Below are 19,848 nucleotides of genomic sequence, written 5' to 3' on the forward strand. Positions count from 1 at the left end.
AACCTTGATCATAGCCTTGTGTGAGATTTTGAGAGAGGAGTTACATAAGCTGATCTCAGATTCCTAAGAAACTGTGAGATAATTGATACTCTTGTCTTAAGCCACTAAGTTTTGGGGTAATTTGTTATGCAGCATTAGATTACTAATGCACCATGCAAGTAGCTTTCTGCATGGCATACAAATTTTTAGTAAATATTGGTCTGAAACATTATATTGCAGATGTATAGCCACTTCCTTATTTCATGTCCATGGCAGACATCACTGATTAATCATGAACTATTTTCTCATGGTGAACTTAGCTGTAGCATCAGTATTCTTCTTAAAGCATAGCTTCAGGAAGCAGTCAACAGTTTAGATGAAACTTGCAAACACTGATCTAGTCACTATTTATTACTGTACAGATAGGAAGGTCGAGATGCTTAGCTGGAGAGAGGTGTCATAAACAGGGTCACATAATTAATGTAAGCCTACCCATACTCAGATTTCCAGGTTCGAGCTCAGTATTTTAATTTCCTTCTCAATTATCTTTCTTCCTCTACAGCCTTAAAAATGGTAGATGTTGTGATGGTTAGACTATCAACTTGGCCAGGTAATTGTGCCCATTTGTTTGCTCAAGCAGGCACTGGGCTAACTGTAATACAAGGACATTTATGGACTTTAGTCACCATTGACTTTACTGCAGTGGTAAATTATAGATAGCTGATTACAATTACATCAGTCAGGGAGATTGCCATCAGCAATGAGTGATGCTTAACCCAATTAGTTTGAATACCTTAAAAGAGGAAGCGATTCCAGCATTGAGAGAGAATTTCCAGGCTCGTCTTTGGGCAGTCAATGTCTCCCAGAATGTGTCGAGAACCTTCATTGGAGCCCCTGTTTGCAGCCTGCCTGTGGAAGCTGGACTTGTGCATCCCCACAGCTGCGAGAGAGACTCTTGTAAAATTGCATACTATTGACAGATATCTCTTATTGATTCTGTTTCTGTAGAGGACCCTGACTAATACAGCTTGGTACCAGGAGTGGTTCTTGAGGAACAGAGTCTTAAACATGGGGTGTCTGAGGTGGTTTTGGGAGTTTTGCAATTGACTCTCTACTCTAATCGGACTCAAGGGTACTGGCGACTCCCTTTCCAATAATAAAGAGGCTGCTAACAGTTCATGGCACGAGTTGGCAATCGAGATATGCAAAATAGCATCACTGGATTCCCCTACTTCCATGCCTATAAGAAGCAAAGATCAGGGTGAGAGTGTTTTCAACACCTTAACAGAGTTTTGTGGAGTCAATGGTAAAATGATGTTGGCTGGCTCCTCCTAAATACTCTGGATACTGTTACAAAACAAAGAGATGGGTTAAAGGCTTCAAATTTGAAATGTAAACACTGCGTGAATGATGTGAAAGTTTCTATGTGTGCTCTGAAAGAAAAATCTTGTCTCCTGTAGCCACAGGCTCAAAATATCTGAGAACCAAACACAGACTCTCATTGTACAAGTAGCGGAGTTAAAAAGGAAACTAAAATCTCAAACCTGCAGGGTTTCTGTAGTTAAAGTGAAGGCATTGATTAGAAAAGAGGAGAATCTATAGAACTGGGATGGAGACATATGGGATGATGATAATATTGATGGAGACATTGGAACCCTGGATTCTGCTGAGACCTTGCCAGATAAGCCTGCTGTGACTTGCCCTTTGGAGACCATACTTTGTCAACCTTGTATCATCCAGCCTCCAGCCTGTCCCAGGGAGTCTGAAATAACTTTCAGCCTTGAGGTGGGTACCAGGCAAACTGAAGCCTGCGGTGCCCAGCCTCTGGCCTGCCCTAGGGAGTCTGGACCTCCTCCCAGCCCTGAGGCATGAAACAGCCAAACTCCAGCATGCACTGCTTGCTGAGCCTCCAGTCTGTCCTGAGGAAACTGCCTTCCAACCCCTGTAGTGCCTGAAGAGATTAATCCTGTTTCACCAGAAGAAAATGCAGGGAAATGCCCTGAGGTCAGTAGCTTGCAGGGCAGTTCTAATCCTTCTCTTTACCCATACCCACCATCTCTCTTGTATTTGAGACCTATTACTAGACTAAAATCGCTATAAGCCCCCAAAGGTGAAATACAAAGTGTGACCCATGAGGAACTATGGTATAGTCAGAAAGAACTGCATGAAATTTCCAATGTATATAGACAGATATCAGGGGAATTTGTGTGGGTATGGAATAATGGTGGAAGGAATATAAATTTGGATCAGGCTGAATTTATTGATATGTGTCCACTAAGCAGAAATTCTGGATTCAATGCTGTAGCTCTAGGGGCTGGAAAGGACTCTAACAGTTTGTTTGGGTGGCTGACTGAAACCTGGCCCACCAGTCAGAGTAGGGGCTTATGGAAGTCAGGTGATTAATGGAGTTTTAGCTCAGGTCCATCTCACAGTTGGTCCAGTGGGTCTCTGGACCCATTCTATGGTTATTTCCCCAGTTCCAGAATGCATAATTGGAATAGACACACTCAGTAACTGGCAGAATCCCCACATTGGATCCCTGACTCATGTAGTGAGGGCTAATATAGTTGGAAAGGCCAAGTGGAAGCCACTAGACCTGCCCCTACCTAGCAAAATGGTAAACCAAAAGCAATACCAGAATCCTGGAGGGATTGCAGAGATTAGTGCCACCACCATCAAGGATCTGAAGGATTCAGGGGTGATGATTCCCATTTCCTATTTGGCCTGTACAGAAAACACATGGATCTTGGAGGATAACAGTAGATTATTGTAAACTTAACCAGGTGGTGACTCCAATTGCAGCTGCTGTCCAAGATGTGGTATCGTTGCTTGAGCAAATCAACACATCCCCTGGTACTTGGTACGCAGCTGTTGATTTGGCAAATGTTTTTTTCTAAATTGCTATTAGTAAGGACCACCAGAAACGTTTGCTTTCAGCAAACCAGTATACAGCAAAGCCAGCAGTATACCTTCACTGTCCTGCCTCAGGGGTATATCAACTCTCCAGCCCTTTGTCATAATATTGTTTTCAGGGATCTTGATCATCTCTCCCTCCCACAAGACATCACACTGGCCCATTATACTGATGATATCAAGTTGATAGGACCTAGTGAGCAATAAGTAGCAAAGACTCCAGAATTATTAATAAGGCATATGTGTGAAAGAGGATGGGAGATAAATCCAACTAAAATACAAGGTCCTTCCACCTCAGTGAAATTTCTACGTGTCCAGTGGTGTGGGGCATGTCTAGACATACCTTCTAAAGTGAAGGATAAGCTGTTGCATCTGACTCTTCCTATGACCAGATAAGAGGCAGAATGCTTAGTTGGTCTCTTTGGATTTTGGAGACAACACATTCCACATTTGGGTGTGCTACTCCTGCCCATTTACAGGGTGACCAGAAAAACTGTTGGTTTTGATTAGGGACCAGAACAAGAAGAGGTTCTGAGTCAGGTTCATGCTGCTGTGCAAGCTGCACTACCACTTGAGCCATATGATCCAGCAGATCCAATGGTGCTGAAAGTTTCAGTGGCAAATAGATATACTATCTGGAACCTTTGGCAGCCCCTATAGGAGAATCACAATGCAGACCCTTAGGATTTTGGAGCAAAGCCCTGCCATCCACTGCAGATAACTACTCCCCTTTTGAGAAACAGCTTTTGACCTGCTACTGGGCCGTAGTAGAAACTGAATGCTTAACCATGGGCCATCAAGTTACCATGAGAGCTGAGTTACCTCTCATGAGTTGGGTATTGCCTGACCCACCAAATCATAAAGCTGAGCATGCACAGCAGCACTCCATAATAAAGTGGAAGTGGTATATACGCGACAGGGCTTGAGCGAGTCCTGAAGGCACAAGTAAGTTACATGAGGAAGTAGCCCAGATGCCCATGGTCACCATCCCTGCCAAATACCTTCTTATTCTCAACTCACAGCTTTGGCCTCTTGGGGAGTCCCTTACAATCAGTTGACTGAGGAAGAGAAAACTCAGGCCTGGTTTACAGATGGTTCTGCACAATATGCAAGTACCACTCAAAAGTGGACAGCTGCAGCACTGCAGCCCCTTACTGGGACATCCCTGAAGGACAGTGGTGAGGACTAATCCTCCCAGTGGGCAGAACTTAGAGCACTGCACTTGGTTGTTCATTTTGCCTGGAAGAAGAAATGGCCAGAGGAGCATTTGTGCACTGATTCATGGGCTGTAGCCAATGGTTTGGCTGGAAGATCAGGGACTTGGAAGGAACATGATTAGAAAACTGGTGACAAAGAGGTCTGGGGAAGAGGTGTGTGGACAGACCTTTCTGAGTGGGGAAAAGACATGAAAATATTTGTGTCTCAAGTGATTGCTCACCAGAGGGTGATTTCAGCAGAGGAAGATTTTAATAATCAAGTGGATAAGATAATCTCTGTGGCTAATGCTCAGTCTCTTTCCCCAGCCACTCCTGTCATTGCCCAGTGGGCTCATGAACAAAGTGGCCATGGAGGTAAGGATGGAGGTTACGCAGGGGTTCAGCGACATGGACTTCCCCTTACCAAGGCTGACTTGGCTATAGCTACTGCTGAGTGCCCAGTCTGCCAGCAGTAGAGACCCATACTCAGCCCCTGATATGGCACCATTCCTTGAGGTGACTAGCCTGCTAACTGGTGGCAGGTTGACTACATTGGACCACTTCCACCATGGAAGGGGCAGTGATTTGTTTTAACTGGAGTAGATACATACTCTGGATATGGGTTTGCATTTCCTGCATGTAATGCTTCTTCCAAAACTACCATCTGTGGACTTAATGAATGGCTTATCTACCACCATGGCATTCCACACAGCATTGCTTCCAATCAAGGAAACCCATTTCACAGCAAATGCTGTGCAAGAATGGGCACATACCTATGGAATTCACTGGTCTTACCATGTTCCCCACCATCCTGAAGTAGCTGGATTGACAGAACAGTGGAATGGCTTTTTGAAGACTCAATTACAGTGCCAACTAGGTGGCAGTGACTTGCAGGGCTGGGACAATGTTCTCCAGGAGGCTGTGTATGCTCTAAATCAGCATCACTCTATGATGCTATTTTTCCCATAATCAGGATGCATGGGTCCAGGGATCAAGGGATGGAAATAGGATTGGCACCACTCACTATTACCCCTAGTGACCCACTAGGAAAACTTTTGCTTCCTGTCCCTGCAACCTCAAACTCTGCTGTTTTACAGGTTTAGTCCCAAAAGGAGGAGTGCTGTCACCAGGGAACACAACAATGATTCTATTGAACTGGAAGTTAAAGCTGCCACCTGGCCACTTTGGGCTCCTCTAACCTCTGAATCAACAGTCAAAGAAGGGAATTACTGTACTGGCTGGGGTGACTGATCCTGATTATCAAGGGGAAATAGGATTGCATCTACATAATGGGGTAAAGAAGAGTTTGCTTGGAATACAGGAGATCCTCTGGGGTATCTACCCATGTCCTATGATTAAAGTCAATGGAAAATTGCAACAACCCAATCCAAGCAAGACTAACAATGGTCCAGAATCCTCAGGAATGAAAGTTTGGGTCACCCTATCAGGCAAAGAACCACGACCAGCTGAAAGGCTTGCTGAAGGCAATGGAAATATGGAATGGGTAGTGGAAGAAGATAGTGATAAATAAGAGCTTCAACCATGTGTCCAGTTACAGAAATGAGCACTATAATGGTCATGAATCTTTCTTCCTTATTTCATGATGATTGTATATGTACACAAAATGAATTCTTTTGTCTTCTTCCCCAAACTTTTCCCTTATCATATAACAAGTTGTAGTAGTTTCATGTCTTAATATTGAGGATGTCAAATTTGAGAGTGAATATTACCTAAGGAATTGCACCCTGTTCTGTATGGAATTAATGTGCTTCTGGTTGTACGCAGGAGAGTTGAACATTGTTAGGTGGAAATATATATATATATATATACTGTTTTTACTTAGAGCCTAAGTATGGTTTAAGGTAGTGTGTATGGTTGCCGAGTTGACAAGGGGTAGACTATGATGGTTAGACTATTGTGTCAACTCGGCCAGGTAATCTTGCCAAATTGTTTGGTCAAGCAAGCACTGGGCTAACTGTAATACAAGGTCATTTATGGACTTTAGTCACCATTGACTTTACTTCAGTGGTAAATCATAGATAGCTGATTACAATTACATCAGTCAGGGAGACTGCCATCAGCAATGAGTGATGCTTAACCCAATCAGTTAAAAGGGGAAGTGATTCCAGTATTGAGAGAGAATTTCCAAGCTCATCTTTGGACAGCCAACATCTCCCAGAAGGCATCAAGAACCTTCATTGAACTTTCATTGGAGCCCCTGGTTGCAGCCTGCCTGTAGAAGCTGGACTTGTGCATCCCCATGGCTGCGTGAGAGACTCATAAAATCGCATACTATTGACAGATATCTCTTGTTTATTCTTTTTCCCTAGAGAACCCTGACTGATATAATGGTCAACGAATGATGACTCCCCCAAACCCAACTTCTCCTAGGGACAAGAATAAAAGGGCAGTTTCTACTCCTTATTCCCTCCACTTGGAGAAATGCTTGAATGCCCTCTCAGTCCATATGACTAAATGTGGGAAAGACACTCAGTACTACTGGTCTATTTCAGGACCGTCAAAGGGCTTACAGCCCCCAAACACCTCTTCACTTTTCTCATGTGTGCTATTCCCTTAAGAGGATACTAAGTCTTTCTTCTATGGTGAGCCATACGACAAAAAATAATTAGTACAAATCTGTGAATGTATACAAAAGCATTAATGGCTGACATCATCTGTTGTCCCAAGAATAGATTTTGTTCTAGGAAAGGGTGAGATGGAGCCTGAAAGTATGGTAACCTTAAAAAAAACAAAAAAACAAAAACAGAGAGGATAAGCCCAGGAGAGGCTGGGAGTGCTAAAGATTGCCTTGTCTAATCCTTCATTTTTATCATTAATTTGCTTTATCCTAGAGCTGCTATTTTGAACAAATGAAGGGAAGGAGGGGAAAGTGATATTAAAAAAATGGAAATGTTCTAAGGGGTAAACTGTTGTTTTTAAACAGAGAGAATTTCTTTCAAAATAATTATAAAAAGTTTTCTTTGCCCAACACAATAATTACACGAGCTGTTGGAATAATGCACTTTTAGTTATTTATGCTCTGCTTCACTATGAATGTCATTCTGTTGATTAAAGCAGGGAGTTATTTTGGGGAAAAATGATCCCAAACAAATGTTATTTATACCTGTAATGTGCATATCAAATACCTGAAGATCTTGAGAAAAATGCATATTCTGAGACAGTAGGTCTGGGGTGGGGGCTGAAAGTCTGCATTTTTAAGGAGTTTCCAGTTGAGGCTGATACTGCTCATCTGCAGACCTCAAATTGAGTAGACAAATAGCTATGTCTCTACTTAGGATACATTTGAAAGATTTCTAGGGTCATTGCTGCTCAAAGCCTGAGCCAATGTTGTCAGTTTGTGAGGGGTATGGGAGACTGTTCAGCTAGCTTTTTTGCTGGGTACAGAACTGCAAGTAGACACTGAGTGTGTCAGGGAGCTTGAAAACCATTCTCATTGCTCTGGGAGGGATAACAAGAATGTAAGAAACTTAGATAAAATGCGGAATGATATCACAGGAAACATCTCTGGAAATAGAAAAGGCAAATAAATACCATTTATGGAAAGAGAGAAAAAAACCTCATCTTTCTGGCATGTTTTAGAGAAAATCAAACTGGTACAATATTATAGAACCCATCCATTTTGCAAGGGATAGAATTTAGTATAAAGGCACATCAGTACATCTCCCTTTGTTTTCATAATTTCTTACAATCTCAGCTTATTTTGAAAAGGAAGTAAAAGGTAAAAATAAATAAACAAAAGCTGGTCATAAAAATAGGCTGAGGTCAGTGTTACAGGTTGAGGGAATTATACTAGAGGTAAATTCTTGCCTGACAAGAATGATTCCTTTTCTACAACTTGCACCTTATAAAATACTTCCTGAGGTAGAATCATCTTTTACCTCCAGATAGTGGGACAATATCTAGAATTTTATGTCCACATATTTACACTGTCGTAGGATTGAGAGTTTAATAGACAAAAGAATTAGTAGGGGTGAGATGAGAAGATTGGGAAGAGAATAGTATGCCTAAAAAGTTTACTCTTAAGGAGTTTCCTTCTAAATCCTTTTCCTTCAAGAGAGATTTTCTATATAATTCATTCACTCCTTCACCCCCAAATTATATATATATATATATATGCACATACAGTAATATAAATATCCTAGACACTTGCTGTACATTGATGAGCAAAAATAACAAAAAAACACACCTAAGTACTACCTGCAGAAGCTTACAATACAGAAAAAGGGCAAAGAGACATTGCTCAAGTACACCCAAAAAATACGTAACGATTGCCTACAATAACAGTAATTCTCTTGTTGTCCCATGATAGTTCAGTACAAAAATGTGGCACAAGAAACTTTTGGCATTTTGTCCCATTTTCTTCATCCTATTATTTAACTTCTCTCTTTTGTAGGAGCCCAAGGCCTCAAAGTCAAATCTAGTGCTCCCTGAGGGGCCCTTGCTCTGGGATTCCAAATGATGTATTAAAATCCCGTTCTTGGTACATTCTACCAAATTTTTAAAGAAGTAACACCAATGTTTCTTGAATTCTTCCCCAGAAATGAAGAGGAGGGATCATGTCATAAATGTATGAGCCCAACACTATGCTGATATATTGAAGTCAGACAAAGACACTATGAGAAAAGAAAACTAGAGATCAGTATTCCTTATGAATACTGACACAAAAATCTGCTACAAATACTAGCAAACTGAATTCAGTAGCTTATTAAAAGGATTATACACCATGACCAAGTGGGATATTCCAATGATGTAAAAATAGCTCAACATATAAAAATCAATGTAATATATCAAATTAATAAAATGAAGGAAAATGATCATCTCAATTGAGGCAGAAAAAAATATCTGTTGAAATCCAACATCTTTTTATAATAAAAAAACATTCAATAAACTAGGAATAGAAGGGAAATTCCTCAACATGATAAAGCCCGTTTATGCAAAACCCACAGTTAGCATTATACTCAATAGTGAAAGTCTGAAAACTTTTCCCCTAAGATCAGGAATAAGACAAGGATGCCCACTTTCTCCAGTTCTATTCAATACAGTACTGGATGTTTTAGCCAGAGCAATCAGGCAAGAAAAAGCATCCAAAATGAAAAGGAAGAAATAAAAGTATCTATTCACAGACGACATGATCTTATATTTAGAACACCCTGAAGAATCTCCCCCAAACTTGTGGATCTAATAAATTATTTCAGCGAAGTTACAGGAAACAAAATCAACACACAGAAACCAATAGTATTTCTATACATTACCAATGAACAATCCAAAAAGGAGATTAAGAAACAACTCCATTTGTAATATGAGCAAAAGGAATAAAATACTTAGAAGCATATTTAACTAAGAAGGTTCAAGACTTGTATGCTGAAAAGTACACTTCATTGCTGAAAGAAATTAAAGAAGACATAATAAATGGAAAGACATCCCGTGTTCACAGCTTGGAAGACAGTATTGTTACTTTGACAATACTACCCAAAGCAATATACATTTTCAGTGAAATCCGTATCAAAATCCCAATGGTTTAACATCAGGAAGTGTGAGTTCGCTAACCTTGTTCATCTTTTTCAAGATATTTTAGGCTAGTCAAGACCCCCGTTCCTTCCAAATAATTGGCTTTTCCACTTCCATAAAGTAGGCTGTCGGAATTTTTATTGCGATTGCATTGAATCTGTAAATCAATTTGGGTGGAATTGACATCTTAATGATATTTAGTCTTCCAATGCATGAACACAGAATGTCTTTCTATTTATTTAGATCTTCTTTGATATCTATAAGCAATGTTTTGTAGTTTTCTGTGTGTAGGTCCTTGCCATCCTTGGCCAAATGTATTCCTAGGTATGATTCTTTTAGTTGCTACTGCAAATGGAATTTTTTCCCTTGATTTCCTCCTCAGATTGCTCATTACTATTGTATAGAAACACTACTGATTTTCACATGTTGAGCTTCTGTCCCTCTAATTTGATGAATTTATTAGCTTTAGTAGCTTTGCTGTCGATTTTATGGAACTTTCTAAATATAAGATCATGTTATCTGCAAAGAGTGAAAGTTTTACTTCTTTTGTTCCAGTTTGGATGCCTTTTATTTCTTTTCCTTGCTGGATTGCTTTAGCTAGAACTTCTAGCACAATATTGAATAACAGTGTTGACAGTGGGTATCTTTTTCTTGTTCCAGATCTTAGAGGGAAAGCTTTCAGTCTTTCACCATTGAGTACAATGTTAGTTGTGGATTTTTCATATATTCCCTTTTTTCATGTTGAGGAAATTTCCTTCTACTTCAATTTTTCAAAGTGTTTTATCAAGAAAGGATGCTAATTTTGTCAAAACCTTTTCCGCATCAATGTCAATGATCATGTGATTTTTCTCCTTTGATTTGTTAATGTGATGTATTACATTAATTGATTTTCTTGTGTTAAAACACTCTTGCATATCTTCCTGATGTTAAAGTACATTACAAAGCTACAGTGATCAAGCATAGGGGAGCCCCATGCGCAAGGAGTGCGCCCCGTAAGGAGAGCCGCCCAGCGCGAAAGAAAGTGCAGCCTGCCCAGGAATGACGCCACCCACACTTCCCGTGCCGCTGACGACAACAGAAGCGGACAAAGAAACAAGACGCAGCAAATAGCCACAGAGAAGACAACCGGGGGAGTGGGGGGGGGGGGGAATAAAATAAATAAATAAATCTTTAAAAAAAACCCCAAAAAACAGCATGGTATGGTATTGATCAAATTAAGAGTTCAGAAATAAACCCTCATATCTATGACCAATTGATCTTTGACAAGGCTACCAAATCCACTAGACTGGGACAGAACAATCTCTTCAACAAATGGTGCTGGGAGAACTGGATATCCATACACAAAAGAATGAAAGAGGATGCACATTTCATACCACATACAAAAATTTTAACTCAAAATGGATCAGCTATCTAAATATAAGAGCTAGGGCCACAAAACACCTAGAAGAAAATGTAGGGTAGTATCTTTAAGATCTTGTGGTAGGCAGTAGTTTCTTAACCTTTACACCCAAAGCACTAGCAATGAAAGAAAAAAAAAGAGTTAAACGAGACTTCCTCAATATTAAATACTTCTGTGCTTCTAAAGACTTTGCCAAGAAAGTTAAAAAGCAGCCCACTCAATGGAAGAAAATATTTGGAAACAATTAATATATAACCAATAATAGGTTTAATATCCAGAATATATGAAGAAAACTTAAAACTCAACAATAAAATGTCAAACTACCCAGTTAAGAATTGGGTAAAAGATGAATAGACACTTTTCCAAAGAAGAAATAAAATAGCCAAAAAGCCATAAAAAGATGCCCAATACTGGTGGCTATCAGAGAAATGCCAATCAAAACTGCAATGAGGTAGTATTTCATACTTACCAGATTGGACATTATTAAAAAAACAGAAAACTATGAGTGTTGGAGACATGTGAAGAAAAAGGATCACTTATTTACTGCTGGTGGGAATGTAGAATGGTACAACTGCTATGGAAGACAGTTTGGCAATTTCTCAGGAAGCTGAGTATAAAATTGCCCAATTCCACTACTAGGTATAGTTTCAGAAGAACTGAAAGCAGGGAAAAACAGATATTGGCACAATGATGTTCACAGCAGTTCACAATTGCCAATAGATGGAAACAACCCAAGTTTCCACCAACCAATGAATGGATAAACAGAGTACATATGATGGAATATTTTTCAGCTGTAAAGAGGAATAAAGTCCTGATGTACGCAATAACATGGAGGAATCTGGAGGACATTATGTTAAGTGAAATGTCATTTATAAAAGAACAAATATTGTATGGTCTCACTAATATGAACTAATAATACTGAGTAAACTCATAGAGTTAAAATCTAGAGTATAGGTTACCAGGAGATAGAATGAGGATAGATAAGGGAGAGCTGAGGCTTAATGTGTGCAGAATTTTTAATAAGGTCATTGTAAAGGTTTGGAAATGGCTAGAAGTGATGATGGCACATTATTGTGAATTTAATTCACAGGGCTTATACATGGGTGTGATTGTGGTTGAAAGGGGAAGTTTAAGTTGTTATATGTCAGTAGAAGAAAAGCTAGATCATAAATGTGGGGCTGTATAACATAATTAATCCTGTTGTGGATGGTGAATGTGGCTAATAATACAAATATAAGAATATGCTTTCATGAATGATAACAAATGTGTGTCACTACTACAAGGTGTTAATAATAAGGTAATATATGGGAAAATATAACTAATGCAAATTTTTGCTTACGGTTAACAGTAATATTGTAATATTTTTTCTTGAATTGTAAAAAATGTACTGTAACAATGTTAAGGATTATTAATAGGGGGTATAAGGAGTAGGGGATTTTTCTTTTAGGAGTAATGAAAAATTTCTAAAATTGATAGTAGTGATGAATGCACAACTCTGTAATTATACTGAGAGCCATTGATTATACACTTTGGATGGATTGCATGGTGTGTGAGTAAAAATGTTAAAAAAAGTCTCAATGATGATGTTTGCAGAAATGGAAAAACCCATCCTAAAATTCATATGGAATGTCAATGGCACAGAATAGCCAAAACAATCTTGAAAAGGAAGAACAAAGTTAGAGTACTCACATATCCTGATTTCAAAAATGTACTCTGAAGTTACAGTAAACAAAACACTGTGATACTGGCATAAGGATAGGCATATAGATGAATGGAATATAATTGAGAGTTGAGAAATAAACTTTCAACTGAATTTTGACAAGTGTGCCAAGACCACTTAGTGGGGAAAGAACAGTTGCTTCAGCAAATAGTGCTGGGAAAACCGGATTTCTACACGCAACAGAATGAAGTTCTGTTTTATGCTATATATAAAAATCAACTCAAAATAGAGTAAATACCTAAATATAAAAACTAAAAGTATAGAACTTTTAGAAGAAAATGCAGGGGCAAATCTTCATGACCTTGGATTTGTTAATAATTTCTTATGTATGACACCAGAAGCATTGTTAACAAAAATAGATAAATTGGATTTTAATAAAATTAAAAATTTTTCTTATTATCTCAGAACACTATTCAAGAGAGTGAAAAATGACTAAAGGTGTGATGAATTTGTACTCAGATGTGGCCTCTCTACACATGCCTCTTCCATCCCTTTAATTAAACCTGTGGTTCCTGCTGGGGTTGGTATATGCCCAGGAGACTTGAATCTCTGGATTGTCCATGTGCCAGCCAGGCCCTGAGCCTCAGTGATGTTGCAGCACCTACTGTCCAGTTCACTGGACTTACACAGGTCAGCTGACAGGGAGGTGAGGATGGACAACTACCACACCAAGGAACTGAGAGGGTCTACAGCTGCGAGCATGAGTGTCCCATCTCCCAGCCATGTGGGATCGAAGCCCCCTCTCAAATGAGAGGTGGAGTGGCCATTGCCACCCCAGGGTCCTCAGGATGGAGGAATAAAATATGGATTAGAGTGGACTTACTGGCATTCTACTATAGAATTATTGTGACTCTAGCAATGGAAGAAATTATATCATTGATGAAGAGACAGTAGTCACAGGAGTTGCTGAAGGCAGGGAGAGGGAAAAGAAGGTGTGATATGTGGGCATTTCGAGACTTGGAGTTGTCCTGAATGATATTGCTGGGACATATGCAGGACATTATATATCCTGCCATAACCCACTGAATGGAGTGGGAGAGAGTGTAAACTAAAGTGTAAACTATAACCCATGCTGTGTAGCAGTGCTCCAAAATGTATTCATTAATTGAAATGACTGTACCACACTAATGAAAGATGTTGATTTGGAAAAAGTGGGAGTGTGGGGAGTGGGGCATATGGGAACCTCTTATATTTTTTAATGTAACATTTTGTGTGATCTATGTATATTTTAAAAATAAATAAAATATACAAAAAATAAAAAAAATAAGAAATGTAGTATTGGAAAAAAAGAAAAATGACAAAGAATGGGAGAAAATATTTGTAAATCATATATCTGATATATATCTAGGTCTAGAATCCAGAATACAAAGAATTCTTACAGCTCAATAACAAAAAGGCAACCCATTTAAAAAATGGGCATTCATCATTTCAATCCTTACTAGAGCATTTTCAACTATGTATACCAAATACCATTGATTGTACACTTTGGATGACTCATATGCTTTATTAATATGTACTAATAAAATTCATTTGTTTAAAAAAATGGGCAAAGGACTTTAATAGACGTTTCTCTACAGAAGACATACCAATGACCAAAAAAAAACACATGAGTACATAAAAAGCTGCTCAATATCACTAATCATTAAGGAAATGCAAATCAAAACCACAATGAGAACCACTTCGCACTTATTAGGATGGCTATAATTATAAAAAAGAAAAAAAACAGAAAATAAGTGTTGGTTAGAGTAAGGAGAAATTGTAAACATTATACATTGTTGGTAGTAAAAGTGCAGCTATTGTGGAAAACAATTTGGTGGTTCCTCAAGAATATAAGCATAGAACTTTCATAGGACTGAGCAATTCTACTCTTATGTATATACCCAAAATACTTCAAAGTTGGGACTCAAACAGATACTTATATTAAATGAATGTTCATGGCAGCATCATTTACAATCAAAAGGTGGAAACACCCTAAATGTCCATCAACAGGTAGGTGAACAGAATGTGGTATATACCTACAGTGGAATACTATACATCTGCAAAAAAGGATGAAGTTCTGATGCATGCTACCACATGAATGAACCTTAAAAACATTATGCTAACTAAAATAAGCCAGATACAAAAGGACAAACATTGTTTGATTACACTTGTATGAAATATCTAAAATAGTCAAGTTTATATAGAGAGTATGCTGATTAGAGGTTATGGGGGTTGGGGGTTGGGAACAATGGGAAGTTATTGTTTAATGGGTAGAGATCTTTTGTTTAGGGTGATGAAAAATTTTGGAAATAGTACTGATGGTTGCATAACATGAATCCAATTAACACTACTCATTTTACACTTATTGGTTCAAATGGCAAATTTTAATTTATTTATATTTTATAACAGTTGAAAAAACAAATGGAGGCATCTTGAGGAAATGTTGTCTTCCTTTGTTTGCTGCAGGCCACAATTGCCTATACTTGAATGGTGGTAGTCAATGCATGGAACAATTATTTTGAGAGTCATTTTAATAGAAACAACTCCCACTGGTAATTTCCACATGTTAACTTTATTTCTTTAGCTAGAAAAATGGCTTTTAACTTTACTTTTCCTGATGATTTCTATTCACACAGGTGGAAGTTTTTATTAAGCACTTCAGTATCTATGAAGTTGTGCACATCTGTGTGAAGATCCCAGACAAATCAGAAAGTCAAATTAGCAATGCATATTTAATTCTGCTTTGTAGTGTTTTTTTTTTTTTTTTAATTTGGAAGCTATGTTTACTCTTTGAGGGGGAGTTTATAATTATGCAAATTGGAGAGTCTGCATATCCTATAATGATAATGCCTTGGGTTTTGTATCCAGAGTCAAAAATATTTCTAAGTATTTCTTTAATTTTATCCGTGATTGGAGAGAGGTTAACAAAGGCTGGGTGCCTGCTTTTTCTGCAGTGATGGAGTACATGGTATCTTGGAATCTGGGTACCTGAACAAGCTTTCATTTTAGAGGAAATACTGCTGAGATTTAAATAGGATCACCTTATAGCAGATACCATTGATTGCCTTCCAAATAACAATTCATCCTTTCTTTCTCCTTTCTTCAGATATCTACTTTCCTCAATGTGACCACTGCTTCAGGGGCTTTTGGTCTAAGCCAAACATTGTGGTCCTGTCTTCTTTGTGAAGGTCTGATTTAGGCAAGGCCATGCGACATAGTTCTGGCAAAAGCGAGTGGAAGTCTGCTGGGGGCTTTCTGGGAAGACTTTCTTTGATGGTAGAAAGAAACACATGGAAAGAAACAGCCTGATGAAGATGTCAGAACCCAGGTCTTGGTGACATACTTGAACTACTTCATTAATCAACTGTACTTGTTCTATGTCAGGACTTCTTGTTAGAGAGCTAATAACTCGTTCTTTATTATGTAAGCCACCTTGAAGCTGCATTTTCTCTTACTTGTAGCCAAGAAAACATCTTAACTGACTTGCATCTTGACAGTCCCTATGTTGCTCTGGGGAATATAGAATGGAGACAACTTAAGACATAGACTTGGCATCTGATTTACCATAAGGCCAATTGGTATTTGCTTAAATGGTATGGATGAAAGAATGGTAGTTTTATAAAGCTCATCCTTTTATATCCTATAATCAATGAATATTAGGAAAAACTACTCACCATTCACACCATCACTTTCATTGAGACAAATATCACTAGTCAGTCCTGATCTCCCTGTCAAAGCAAACCTGCAAGACACAGGAAGAGAAAATAAATATAAAACATACAAGCTCAATTTGGCATAGGGAGTTATCAAATACTATGCCCATTTCTCTCCAGCCCAATGGATCCTGAGTTAAACAAACCCCACAGATCAGGCTGGATATTTTCCCAGGAAGTTGTTTCATTAGGAAGGATTTATAAGACTGGTGAATTAGTTCTCCTACTTCATCTTCCACCTTCAGAATGCAAAACGCTTTTCCATAAACCCTTGCTAAATGCCCAACTGCTCTCTGAAATGAGTGCTGGTCCAAGCCACTCAATGTATTTCATCTCCTTTGTCACATTGACTGGTTCAGGAATGAGCAAGGGATCCAATTTGGTCTAATGGATGTCAGTCTGGAAATTTGTGTTGCAAATTGAGAGGAAGAGAAGCTCTCTTCCTACTGCACTTGGAATCTTGGAGTGTTGAAGATGCATGCCTGGAGGTGCTGGTAGCCAACATGGGAAATCAACCCTGCAGGTTTGAATGAGCAATACCAAGTTCAATATTATTTGAGTCCCTAAATCCAGCTATGATTGAAATGCATTAATGTGACAGTTTTGTGAACCAATAAATCCCCCCCTCCCTTTTTTTGCCTAGTCCAGTTTGAGGTGGTGTCTCTGTCTCTTCCAATCAAAAATACAAGGAGATAGGGCAAGCATCATAATTCTCACTTTGCAAAGAATGAAATGGAGGTTTAGAGAAAGATTTTGTGGGAGGTCAGGGAATAGGACTCAAGCTTTCTGACTCCTAGTCAAGGGCTCTTCCCATTCCAGCCTACTGCCTCCTCACTCAGTGATTCATTGCAGCAATATGGAAATACTCATCGCTGTTTTTACTGACTTCAAACATGTCTGTTTTGGATAAAGCAGAGTAGTCTTCCACAGCATTACAAGGGAGATAGCCTATATTATTTTAGCAAGGTAAACATTTTATATACATGCATGTGCACATATATGCACACTCAATATAAAAGGCCACCGGAAGTGCTTTAGATTTGAGCAGAAGATCTTCTCCCCCAAGGATATGTCCAGGCTGCAAGACTGGCTCAGGTGGAAGCTTGCTCTGACCCAGGAGACTGCTGCCCCCCAGCCAATGGACTCACTCTGCTTCCTCAGTATGGTCCTCCTGACCTGGTCCTCTTTACACCAGCCCTCTCTGCTGCTCTGTGAGCTGACCGATCACACAACAAGCTCTCTGCCCTGCTGGCTGACCTGACTGATGTCCAGTCTACCCACAGTGAGTCTGCTAAGCAGAAATCACAAAGAGGAAGTCCACAGGCCAAATCCCATTCTCTGATGTGCTTTGATTTTTAAAAAATCAAGGTACATTTAAACATTTGGAAATTTTACATAAAAATTTAGATTTTAATCTTCACTTGAAAGAAATCAGAAGGACTGGCAACAATGTGTCTGCAATCGCACCTGACAACACAGGCTGAGCCCAAGCCGTGTCTGCATCCCCTGGAGGAGGCATGCTTGCTTGGATCACCATACTCCCCGTTGGCCTCTTTCTTCATTTATGCCAACCGCCTGGCCACTGTGAGCAGACGCATTGTCAATCCGCGTTCTAACTTTCCTGTGACTAATTTGGGGATATTCCCAACCCAACTGCGATACCAGCATTCCTTCCAGGAATTTTGTCTGGAAATAACCTGTTTCCAATGAGGTTCGCAGCCCAGTCTGTGATCCCTCCATAAGTAAAATGGCACCAAGTGATTTTATTTTATTTTTCCTCATACTCACTGTATCCTCAAAATCCTCTAAAATAAATAGGAATGACTTATTTAAATCAGGAAAAAAAGGTTTATAAATGCTCTCATGGAAATGGAACTTGCCTGTGGTCTGCAGGCATCAGGGACTTGAGAGAAGCTGTGTGGTATCATTAACTAAGCACTGAGGGAGTACTCAGAAGACTTGGTTACTCTGTGACCATTTATAAGTGATTTCCCTCTCAACCTCAGTTTCCCCTTCTGTCAAGGGAAGAAGTAGAGGTAGATCTGAGGTTGTGAACTGGTGGCCCACAGGCCTTATCCAGCCAAGAGATGGTATTTTTCTCCTATTTAGACACCAACGGCTGAAAAGAAGACTATTTAAAATAAGAATCCAGATCACAGTCTTCTTAGAAAAAGCACATGTAGCGGCAACAGTGAGCCAGCATTCCCACGTGATGATGGCCAGATGGTGCGTGAGGCTCTGAGTTCACTCGAGGTTCCATCCTCCTCTTACCAGAGATACATGCACCCCTCCCCACCTGCTTTACTATTTAGGTCCCCGTCTGTCCTCATAGGCATATGCTCTTGTCACCCTTGACAGACAGGACATCTAGGGACTCTTCAGCTCTTATTCCATGAGTGGAGGTTGGTGACCTGAGAGTCACAGAGGGCCTGGAAAAGAGGAGAATGTTCTGAGCAAAAGGGCCACCTGGAGCATTCCAGTGACTCTTAATGAATTCCTCCTCCTCCCCACTTGGCCAAGAGTTGAAACAGCAAGACGCCCAGGCTTTTGTGACGGCCCCACGACATGGTTAAACCTGAAAAGGCAACAGCCGGGGTTTTGAAAGTAGCAGAAATGTTCTTCCGTTGGGGCTGCTAGCTGATTCTCTGAGTAATTTGCAATTCAAGTGTCTCTTTGTTTTGTATGAAAATTTGCTGCTATTTGGAAAGTGGGGAAGAGCTAAATTGCATCCTGCTGGTTTTACTTTGACTGTATCAAAAAAGAAACTGTTAATCTGGTTCCATAATTAACTTTCCTGTTCTAAAAAGGCCCTGGGAGAGAGTCCAGAGAGTGGCTGTCAACTCCCCGCTTCTCTACTCAATAACTCCTTTCAACAAAATGCCCTGAAAGGCAAATGAACCCAGGTGGGGATTGGTCTCCATTTTCTCTTCTTCCAATTTTTTCTTCTCCTTTATCCTCTTCAACCAGCATTAACTGAGCCTCTAGAGTGTGTAGGGCACTAGACTGAGCAGTGGTGAGACCCATAATGGACTTCTGATTTACAAAACTATAATACAGCTTTATAATAAAGTTATACTGTTTTATGCCACTGAGTTTGTGGTAATTTGTTATAGCAGCAATAGGAAATTAATAGACTGACTTTTGGCTTAACCTCCATTGATGTTAAGTTTGATATAGCACCAGCTAAAGCTAGAAAACTGCCTGGGCTATTCTATTTTGGACCAAGTGTGACTGTGTGAGGCAGAAAACTCTGTACAATAGTGACTTAAATACTTTGTCTTATTCTTTTGTTTTATTTATTTATTTTTTAAAGATTTATTTTTTATTTATTTCTCTCCCCTCCCCGCCCCCGCCCACACCCCCCCCCCCCCCCCCCCGCCAGTTGCCTGCTCTCTGTGTCCATTCACTGTGTGTTCTTCT

The 19,848-nt window shown here is 39.5% G+C and overlaps 1 protein-coding gene across 2 annotated transcripts in view; it reads right to left on the minus strand.

The window, feature by feature from the left end:
• Positions 1-19,848, minus strand: part of ATP10B (ATPase phospholipid transporting 10B (putative)) — a 259,276-nt gene that overhangs the window by 191,944 nt on the left and 47,484 nt on the right. For both annotated transcript variants that reach the window (XM_058281733.2, XM_058281736.1), the window contains exon 2: positions 16,390-16,457. The gene's annotated coding sequence lies outside the window, so the exon portion shown is untranslated. The remainder of the gene's footprint in view (positions 1-16,389; positions 16,458-19,848) is intronic.

The sequence above is a fragment of the Dasypus novemcinctus genome, chromosome 2 (assembly GCF_030445035.2).
Source record: "Dasypus novemcinctus isolate mDasNov1 chromosome 2, mDasNov1.1.hap2, whole genome shotgun sequence".
NCBI classification, from domain to species: domain Eukaryota; kingdom Metazoa; phylum Chordata; class Mammalia; order Cingulata; family Dasypodidae; genus Dasypus; species Dasypus novemcinctus.